The following is a 10855-nucleotide window of genomic DNA, read 5'->3' as shown; positions in this document are numbered from 1 at the left end:
CTCCCACAACCTCATTGCTAAGCAATTAAAAAAGGAAGTCTCTGGAACAATCTAGCATGGTGGCCGCTGCCGGCGCCGTCCATCCCCATGCCTCCGCCTAGTCCGACCACCAGTCACCACCACGCCCCACTCCTCCTCACCTTATCTTTCATCTTTCTTGAGATGTCATTTTTTCGATGAAATGGTAGACATACCATTTTCCGATAAAATTCTCAAGATATCATTAGTTTTTACATATGGGATTACTCCTGCATCGGTCAATCACAACAGGTGTTTTGTAAAAAAAATGCATCTTGATGTTCCGTGCAATGCACGGGCATCTTGCTAATTTTTCTGCATATAATTCCAAACACCACGTAGACATGGTCTTTGACCATTTTACAACTATGTTAGTATCATTGTTAGTGGTCAGCCGGTGCAAGTTATAGCCCCGGGTGTTTTAACCTTTTTTTAGTAATGATATCTGGCGATTGTTCGCCACGAGCTCAATCCTGGCAAATCCCATGTAACCGTCAGATTTCCATCTGATGGTGGCCTATTTTTAAGCCATAGTATTTGATAAAACCGCCACCCTTACACACGTATTGTAACTGCGTCGCAGGCATTTGCAACTGCCATGTCTCCCTGCGAACATTTGCTGGGCATTGGAGTTAGCACCGATGGCGGTTCATAGTCGTTCCATGCTCGGGCATTGAACTTTGTAGCTATTTTAGATTAGAATATACTACTCCTCCAGTCCTACTCCACTACTACTCTACTCAAGCAAGTTAGGGCATAGTAGTAGGTACTGTAGGGAGTACCAGTACTATGATCACTCAAGCAAGTTGTCTGGCATCGATATGACCCTACGCTGCTGGTATGTGTCTCGTAAGTCAAGCGGTGTGATGTAGTCATCATCACCTGTCCACTTCCCGCAACACATATTCGCTTCTCCATCTTTGTCCGCACATAATCTCATCCAATCTTCCATCCCCGCTAAGGCACCTCCCCCCTTGTCCGAAACCCAAGCACTAACAACGGAAGAACTGAGCAGCGTCCGCCAAAAGAGTGGCTGGAATTCACTCCCCACAGAGGTAATCTAGCTCATTGTTTCGCGTGTGGACAATCTCAGTACCATGCCTCTCGCGGCGTGCTCATCGGGGCTGTACCGTTTACTCAAAGCCCTCAGGCCTGAGCTTTTTGAGCCAGCTCCTTGCTTGCTGATGCCGCCTGATCTTCAGAAATGGCGTGTCACGCAGCATAACGATCGTAGGGTGGCGAGCATCAACCCCCTTGACTGCGATCCGATCCCTGTCACGCTCAACTACATTAATGGTATGTATTTGGTCGGCATGAACACGTCTTGGATGATGCTCGTTGACGGTCGCGACAGCTGAATGCTCGTGGAGGTCTACACCCGGCGATTGATCCCCCTTCCTTTGATTAACACTGCACTGCTTTGGCATCGCGGCCCAGAATACTCGGAATCTTACAATAGCCAACATGATACCAAGTTTTATTTGCTCAAGGTTGTAATCTGCCAAGTGCCCACAAGATCTGCAAATTATAAAGACTTCAGGCTAATTGTGTTCTTCAACCGCGGTCTCGCCTATCTGACAGGTCACTTCGGTAAGTGGATAAATCTGCACGTCCATAGTAGGTAAGGATCATACATCCTCCATGGTTCTCTGATGCCATTGAACACAAGGGCTTCATTTACGTTGTCGACTCCTTCTATGGCTGGACGTATTGCTAGCCTACTCCAATCATCGCTACAAACGGCTGTTACAGCAGTATGTTTACTTTCTATGATATCATGATGGCTTGCTTATATTACTGTCAACATTTACTGAAAAAATATTGATGCTCATAACATGTTGTTCTTAAGATTGACTACACTAAGAGCGCTTTTTTATTTGACTCCAACTTGATATGATGTTGTAGGCCGCCTGGTGTCCCTACCCTTCCTAATCCCAAAACCTTTCAAAGAAAAGTGGCATGGTAGTTGCAGGTGGTTCCTGGCTCGATCAGACGATGGCGAACGATTGATGATCGTTCGCATGTACCGGACGTGTTGTTTTGCGGAATAAAATTACAGTCACTACAAGGTCTTTGAACAGGATCCCAACTTCTCTGGGCCTTCAGGAATTTTTGACTGGGGGCTGGTAAGTAGCCTTGGTACACGCTCTCTATTTCTCAGACTAAATTATCCGATTAACCAGGAGATAACCGACGGCAAGGATCAATGATGGTAGCGCGGTTTCATTCATCAGGCAAAACTGTGTGTACACAGCGTACCATGCGTCTCTCCATGCATCATACCCTGATATGTGCCGCCATGCTCTGCAGCCCAAAGTAAGAGAGAGGGTCACAAGTATCAGACTTCGACCTACTGGCCGGAGTTTCCCCCGTCAGGCACCCATCTGGTTCAAGCCGTCAGCCAATCTCTACAGCTTGATAAATAGTAAAGTCTAACTTAGCCAGTTAGTTAGATGCGTACACTTGGTGTAGTAGGATCTTCACTTAGTTTGATGCATGCACTTGTTCTTTTTTGGTAGCCCTTTTGTAATGATGGTTGATGTTTGGTTTGGAAGAGAGAGCTGCGTCTTTACTCTTCTGGCCTGCTTACTGCTTCTAATGCACCCCCAGCCCTGGTTGTTGCTGCTGATGTTTTCAATGTGCAATCAGTAGTATATTTCGTCTGTTGGTTGAATAAATATGTTGTTAGAATGACAAACACAATGTTTTGGAAGTCGTTGCACGGTCCAATCCTTCAATGCCCCGTACCGTACGTAGCGCATACTATTTTTGCGATGGAACACATTTTTCACTTGTTGATAACATGCAGCCCACTGATGAAGGCCCAATAGAGGAGCCCATAATTAACTGGAAGGGAGGCTCTCACATGAATCCGACCCAGGTACATGCTCATGTTCCCCTAAACATAAATAAGTAAATAAATAAATAAAGCTAAATGCTCATGCACCAGTTCTTTAAATTCAGGATTTAACAGGAGGATATTATTTCCTACGATACTGTCATTACATTCAGTCGATATTATTCTTAGGCAAAGATAGCGACCAGTCTTCTTTCTCCCACCATTTTCTTCCAGCAACCAGCGGACCCATGCAAATCATAGTCAACGTCGTAAATAGTTTCAGTCCATTTTTATTTTTCAATAAGAATGTCCAACCCAGCCCAACACATTGGCGACAACACTTTATTCTCCGCCTTGGTGTGCTCGCCGCGGCGCCGCTGTCCGGCCCTGTCAACATAGTGAATCGGGAGAGGACTGTAGTTGTGAGTATGACAGTACGGACCCACCAGGTCCACTCCCGAACACAAGCAAGCGCCTCTTTTACTACTCTGATGCACCCCTCATTTTTTTACTCTAATCCACTCTGCTGATATCTGGGACCCACATCATTTTCAACGTATAGTCAATTAATGACAGAATTGCACAACTTTTTTTGTGTAGTAATTCGGAGGAGTAGGCTATAAATTGGATTGTGCGGTCTTTGCGGCCCGTCTAACAACATGACCAGCCCAACAGTTTTTTCTTTGGGAAATAGGTAGCCCAATATTTCTTTTTGAAGAACACCCAAGCTAGGCCTATTTGTTTTCTCCGACTTACTGGGCTGCAAATTTTTCAAGACAAGGAGGTATGCATTCCGGCCTGGCCAAAGAGTATGGTCAGTGTCTGTTAAAAGTAATATCAAAGTGGTTGAAAATTCCAAAAAAATTTATAGCAAATGGGAAATTAGTTTCTTTTTTGTTTTTGTTCTTCACTGATATTTTATATTTTATTGGATTTAACATGACATAGTACTAATTTATTTTCAAATTTATTTTAGTATGGCTACTAATTTTTGGATTAAGAATATTTTGTTCCCCAGCAAAAAATTACGAATTTTCAAAATTTCGCACATATTTAGTTCAATTTTTTTACCCCCGTACTGACCAGAAAATGGGCAGCAATTTTAAAAATGGAAAATGGGCTGCAATAAATTCCATATGAATTAGAAAATGAGTAAAAATTATAAAAATAATAGCAAATGGGCTGTACACGCTACAGATTTCGAGGCTGACTTGTTTACGCAAGATTTTGTTAGTCAACACACGATTCTAGTAGCAGTTGCTGTTGGATGTCCATCCAACGGCCGACATGCTTCTTCAATCTCTGATCTTCCTGCTCCAGCCGCCTAAACTAGTGCCGGCGGGACTGCCTGCTCCCACCTCTTGTGGCCCGTTGTGATACCGCGCAGGCTTCACCGGCCCACCCTACTCCCTTCGCTGGCCTGGCCGCACGCAATCAACTACCTCCTTATTACGCGAAAAAAATGATTCCTCCCACTGACATCTGGGGCGCACCGGTTGGGAGGCTGGCTTGTGGGCCTACTAAGTTGACGCGTACGCAGGGCTTGTTAACTTAGTCAACAAACGATTCTAGAGGCAATGACCGTTGGATTTGAATCGAACGGTCCTGGTGCTTCTTCAATGGCTGCTCTTCTTGCACCAGCCGCCCAAACCAGCGCCGGCGAGACCGCCTGCTCCTGCCTCCCGTGGCCGGCTGTGCTACCGCGAAAGCCTCACCACCCCTACTACTCTCACCGCTGGCCAGGCCCTACGATGATGGCAGCCTCACACCACAGCCAAACCAGTGAACCCTCGTACTCCTCTCCGCATGGGCATCCACTACCGTGTCTTCCCCGGCTCCGTGCCGTCCCCTTCGTAGGCCTCACCGTCGTCCACCACCCTGGTGCTCTCTGCGCGGCGTGGTTAACATGGTTAAGGAATGACTTCCATCGAAAGAGTACTATAAGTGGAGAGGCTGACAGCTGGGGCCACGGCCGCAGCAAGGAAGTGCCTCCTTATTATGCAGAAAATAATGATTCCTCCACCTGACATCGGGGACTCACTGGATGGGCCACCGTATTTCATGAAAAAATGTTTCCTCCCTGACTGCTGGGACCCACCAGCTACATCTTCGCACGCAAGGAAGTACGTCCATATTATGGGCAAAAAAATGATTCACCCCCTGACCGTGGGGACCCACCAGCTACATCTTCGCACGCAAGGAAGTGCCTGACAGTTGGGACCCACCCGGTCAAAGCGTATGTAGCGTTGTCATTCTGGTCGCAAACGTGTATGTACATACTAGTCGATGTAGAGGCGCGCACGTGTGGTAGTAGAGGCGCGTACATAGCATGTACACGTACGTACGGCGGCCATGGTGAAAGAAAGTAAATACGGCCACATACGTACATACCGGCGGAGTCTCGAACACCTACTCGCGCATACGTAGGGCCAGGGCTCATGTATGGCTGGGTCGGAACGGAGAAACTGCGTCATCATCGTGTTCATGGGGAGCCAACCGGCTGGATCGGAACGGAATGTGTCATCGTGTTCATCGGGAGCCAACCGTCTTGGACGGAACATGCGATGGAAATGAGGCCTGGCGTACCACAGAACGGAGGAAATGGCCTTGTGTTCGACCGGCCACAATGGAAACGGGATCCTGTTCATCAAGAGGGGTATGGCGTACCGCAAAACAGAGGAAACAGACCTCCTACAGTAGAAACGAGGTCCTGTTGATCGGGAGGGGTGTGGCGTACCACAAAACAGAGAAAACAGACTTGTGTTGGAGTGCTACGGTCAAAACGGGGGTCTTGTTCATCGGGAGGGGTGTGGCGTACCGCAAGACGGGACTCCACGGGATACTGTTCATCTCCACCGTCGACCTCCTCCAGCCTCCACGGGCTACTGTTCATCCACCGTCGACCTCCTCCAGCCTTCACCTGCGACTGTTCATCCACGAGCTCCTGTTCATTCAGCCTCCACCGGCTACTGTTCAACCAGCCCTCTCCATGGGGTCCTGTTCAACCACCCCTCCACGGGCTACTGTTCATCCAGCCCTCCACCGACTACTGTTCATCCAGCCCTCCACGGGGTCCTGTTCATCCACCGGCTCGATCGATTGGGGTACTGTTCATCCAGCGGCAACGGACTCTACTACCACGGAGTCCTGTTCATCCAACCCCCCACCGGAACTATTCATCCAAACCCCCCAACAACGCTCACTATTCATCCACGGGCAACATTGATTGGCTTCAGTTAGCAGCAGTAGCGAAGGAATCACTCGGCTTCAGTTAACAGCAAGGGATCGATCGATCGCTCGGGTTCAGTGTAACGCGTAGCCTGCAGTGCAATCGCTCGGGTTCAGTTAGAGCCCAATGCCTCGCACCCACGGGCGTACGTGTACGAGAGAAACATGCATCGCTCGGCCCCCGACCACCCACCGTAACCGGAAACTCCCCGATATTTTCTGCGCCCTCGCTTCTACCATGGTTTTTTCCGTCATGGACGGCCCAAAGAATGTCATGCAGCTGCGTCTCCGGCCCGCCCAGGATGAAAAGCCCATTTTCTATCATGATTTTTTGTCATAGAAGTAGGACCCCACCACATCTATGATGATACCGGGTTTTGTCACAATTATCGCCATAGAAGTGTCATAAGTATGACAGAAAAAAATTTTGTTCGGCCCAAAATGTCATGGATGTGTCTTTTTTTTGTAGTGATGATGTGTACATTTACCACGCACACACTTTCTTTGGTTTGTGTCTCTTTCGTGTAGGTACCCATGCATACTCGTCAACCTCGCAATCCCATGAGTTGACAAAACGAGCTCTAGAGAGCAATGATGATTTGAGATCCCGTGGATTGTCCTTACCGCCGCTACCTTCGCGCAAAGACTTCACACATTTCTTCTACATGGCTCTCACATGGTTATGGGTTATATACCACTTCTCACTTTATGCCCATATTGCCATGTTCAATTTGCATGATATGCTCATCTTTATGCCTTTGCCATGCGTTTGTGACCCATGCTTTGCATTACATATGATGATTGATTCTAGTACTTGTATGTGTATTTGCAAGCTTGGTGGAGATATTGCTTGTTATTGCCATGTTTGCTTTGTGCCCAATGCCTATGATGATACTTTCATCATATCTTGTTTTTTCATGCTTGTGATATGTCATGTGCATCGTGCATGCCTAATATTTACAAACATGACATGATTGCCATGACTACCTCTAGTATGTTGCATCTTCGCGCTACTAGTTTTCATGCTATGATTGGTATACTTGCCTATGTTGCATCACCGATGATTCATACTTGCTCGTTTCATGCAGTTGATGGCATCCATTTACATGCTTTGAACATGATTATTGTTGCTTCTTGTCATATGTCTCCATATGTTGCCTCTCTCATGCTAGATGACTTGCCTTGTATTGAGTGCAACAATGCTTTTAGCCTTGCTAATGAGATTGCCCCCATAGCTTTCTCTCATATGTTTGGAGCTTTTGACATATTTCTTGTGAAGCATGCTTGCCTTCCTTCTTTGCACCATATGCCTAGTGCCATGAGTATAGCCATTGCATCATATTATTCATGCACTTTTGCTTCTAATGGTTATGTGCAAGAGAAGAGAACGATCATGATGGATGATGTGTTTATCTGCCATGTGCATACATTCTTTGTTTTGTTGTGTGCATGTGTAGGATACTTGAACTTCGTGTCGACGTCCACTTCACGTGAGTTGACAATTCGAGCTCTTGAGAGCGAACCACCTTCTACCACGACGAGTCTACATCGAACTTGCTTGTACTTCAGCATTGTGAAGGACGCACACGGACATGCTTTCTAGGTGATATCCTTCTCTTTTGAGAAACACGAAACCATGAGCATGGATATCGCGGATCGTACTACTTGTGTTGCTTCCACCATTAGACTTGTTGGCCATCTTGGACCACTTGATTGCACACATGTTAGAGATAGTGCTTTCATTCATGATTTCCACATTCCTATGCCTCATGACATATATGCCTTGTGTGTTGCATCCAACTTGTTCATTATTTGCTCCTATCATATGTTTGGTTGCAACAATGTCATTTCTTCACATATGCCATGTCCCATTGCCTCTACATGATTGACTTGATTACCTCAAACATGATGAACAATTGCTCTTTCCATTGTGTTGAGTACCATGATATCTTCACTACACCCTATGCACATTATGCTTAGATTGTCTTGCACTTGCCCCATGTGTTTAGACATATCATTACATTTGGTGTTGTGGATGATTCTTATACCTACCATAGACCTTTTGTTGAGCACTTTGCGCATTCTTGCTATGACCTTGAGGTATATGCTTGTTCACTTGTCACACATATTTGCATCTCTACCTCCCATTTGCCTGCTTGTTTCCATGCTGTCCTTGATTGTGCTCAATTTATATGCTTAAATGCCATGCCACACTTCTTTGTCAAACCATATGCTATGCTTGATGACGGCACTTGTTGGGTGAATCACCTCTTGAATGCTTGGTTTTGCACTAACGCTAACCACATTTGTTTTTCCAAGTGTTTGTTGTCTTTGCTCCTTTTGAAGGAATTACAAGACGGTGCGACATTGGAGAGTGCCCATTTCAAGCTACAAGATGATGAATGCTTGGTGATCGTCAACTTCTACACTGTGACATCATCTCTTTCCCATGGTGATTTGATTTTCGATCCGAGGTCGGATCTTTCCCAAGGGGGAGGGGATGATGCGGAGCATCCTATGGACTCGCCATGTCAAGAGTCCGTTTGTCAAGTGACATGTGCGACATCTACTTTATGCATACAAAGGTGAATCATCTCCTTTACGCATCTCCACTTGTACCCTTCAAGGATGGTATACTACTTGACCCCTCTCTCGTGTGCATACATAGGTGTGAGCGGAACTACACATTCATCGAGCAGGAGTCCAAGCATAGGAGAACAACTACACCATCCAAGCTGGAAGCCTGGAAGCGGAGAAGGAACCATCGAAGAACAAGGCAGAAGTTCACAGGCGACCCCGTGCGCACGATCCTTCCCAACCCCATGCCCATGGGCCTCCGAGGCTAGACGGCCGTGAAGACCCCGTGTGCACGGGCATGTACCGTGCCCACGGGACCCCCGTGTCCACGGGCCTCACAGACCCCGTGCGCACAGGCTAAGGCGTCAGGTCTCTGGATACCCCGTGCGCACGGGCTCCACTTACCCCGTGCACACGAGGCCCCCTGAGTGTTGCTGTGGGCTTTGCCCATGTAATCTCCATTTTACCCCTACTTACCCCTTCATCCCTTGGACCTATATATACTCCTTCCCCTCCTCCATTTAGAATTAGCTAAGAATAGATCTAGACATTAGAGCTTAGCTCATGTATCTCCCCTTGTGGGTTTCCTCTTGAGGGAGAAGACTCCATTGGAGTTCAAGGCCTCCATTGGAGAAGATCCTTAGGGATTCAAGACCTAATCTCCCTTTGAGATTTGGGATGAAATTTACCATGTACCCATGTTCCCCTTGTTGTTTATGTACCTTTGTGGATCTTGTGTGGATTTGAGTCTAGTGGATGTGTGATTTGGGCTTGTTCTTGAGTGGTCCTCTTGTGATTCCCCTTTGTGTCCTTCTTGTTCTTGGGGATCTTCCCTCCAATTCGTGAAAGATCCATCTTAGGGTTCCACCCTACAACATAGGGGGTCCCGGGCTATGGATCTCGGACAGATGGTAACAGGAACAAGGAGATGATGTTTACCCAGGTCTGGGCCCTCTTGATGGAGGTAAAACCCTACGTCATGCTCTTGTTTATATTGATGTGGATGTATCGAGTACAAAGTTGATCTACCTCGAGATCGTTAGATGTGGTCTAACTCCATGGCTAGGTGAATGATAGGCTAAACCCTTTGGCTTATATACACGCCAGGTAGGGTATCTAGGGTTACAAGGTCAGTATCTTGGCGTGGTGGCGGTAGGAGAAATCTTGGAGTATACGACAAGTCTTTGGCAGATGCAGTCGTCATAATGCTCCGTCGTGCAGCTTCCGGAGTCCATTTTGAGAAGAATGAGGGCCCCTCAGCCCAATTCGAGGAGCGTGGCCCGACTAGGTTAGTTCCCTAGTCCAAGACACTGTCAGGTGGGTAGTCCCTTTGGCTCCATTGTTCATGCTTGCGTTCTCTTTTGTTTAATGTCTTCTTCCTTTCATCATGGCATCACAAGACACATTTTTTCCTTCGTTTTGGCTTTGGGTTGTGTTTATTATAATGGTTGGTGGGTCGACCTAGCCGAGAGTGGACGTTCAAGTGGCTCACCGATTGAAAACAGGTGAGACGTGCCAGTTTGTCATCGACGGTGGCTACTGTTTGTTCGCTTCCTACATTCATTGTGGGCAAGCTTAGTACAGCTATGCCAGTGCGGACCTATAGCGTCGCATCCCATCATCTGCAACATCACATGCAGGTGTAGTTAGACAAACGTCTTGGTCACTAAGCTGCTGAGAATTTGATGAACCATCAGAATCGATCACTACCACTCGGAACCACGTGAGTAGAAGGAAACCAAGCAAACCGACCAGACAATTCATGGGCCACGAAGGTGTGACATTGCTAGTCATGGTTGCTTTTATCGTGTCGGCAGCAGGGCAGCAAGCGGCGTGCCTATGTTGGCGTCGGATGGGGCCTTCACACTTGGATCTAAACATGTGGGTGTCAATGCGCAGAAGCTAGAGCGGTGGCTCCGATGCATTATGGTGTTGGTGGAGTGCTACCGGGAGCGTGTGCGATGGTGCATTGCTAGTGGTGGTCTGTGTGAGGTTGTTGGCTTTCTGGTGGCATCGAAGGTTAATTTGGCAGCCCGTGGGGCTAGCTATCCTTGTGGCAGCATGTTGATGGTTGTGGCGCTCCGGACGAAAGTCTTTCTAGACTATGTCGATGCTCTTCGACGTCGTTCCCATCTCGATGACATCACCATGGAGACCCCAACCACCCTCCAATAGTTGAAGTCTCATCCTTCA

At 47.3% G+C, this 10855-nt stretch overlaps 1 pseudogene; it reads left to right on the top strand.

Moving 5' to 3' along the window:
• Window positions 1-7403: 7403 nt before the first annotated feature.
• On the top strand, window positions 7404-8931 carry LOC147965961 (uncharacterized; annotated as a pseudogene).
• The last annotated feature ends 1924 nt before the right edge of the window (window positions 8932-10855 follow it).

This window comes from Triticum urartu, chromosome 6A (genome assembly GCF_056163025.1).
Source record: "Triticum urartu cultivar PI428250 chromosome 6A, HENAU_Tu73, whole genome shotgun sequence".
NCBI classification, from domain to species: Eukaryota; Viridiplantae; Streptophyta; class Magnoliopsida; order Poales; family Poaceae; genus Triticum; species Triticum urartu.
Note: the sequence above shows the minus strand (reverse complement) of the source record. Positions and strands in the feature narration are given on the sequence as shown.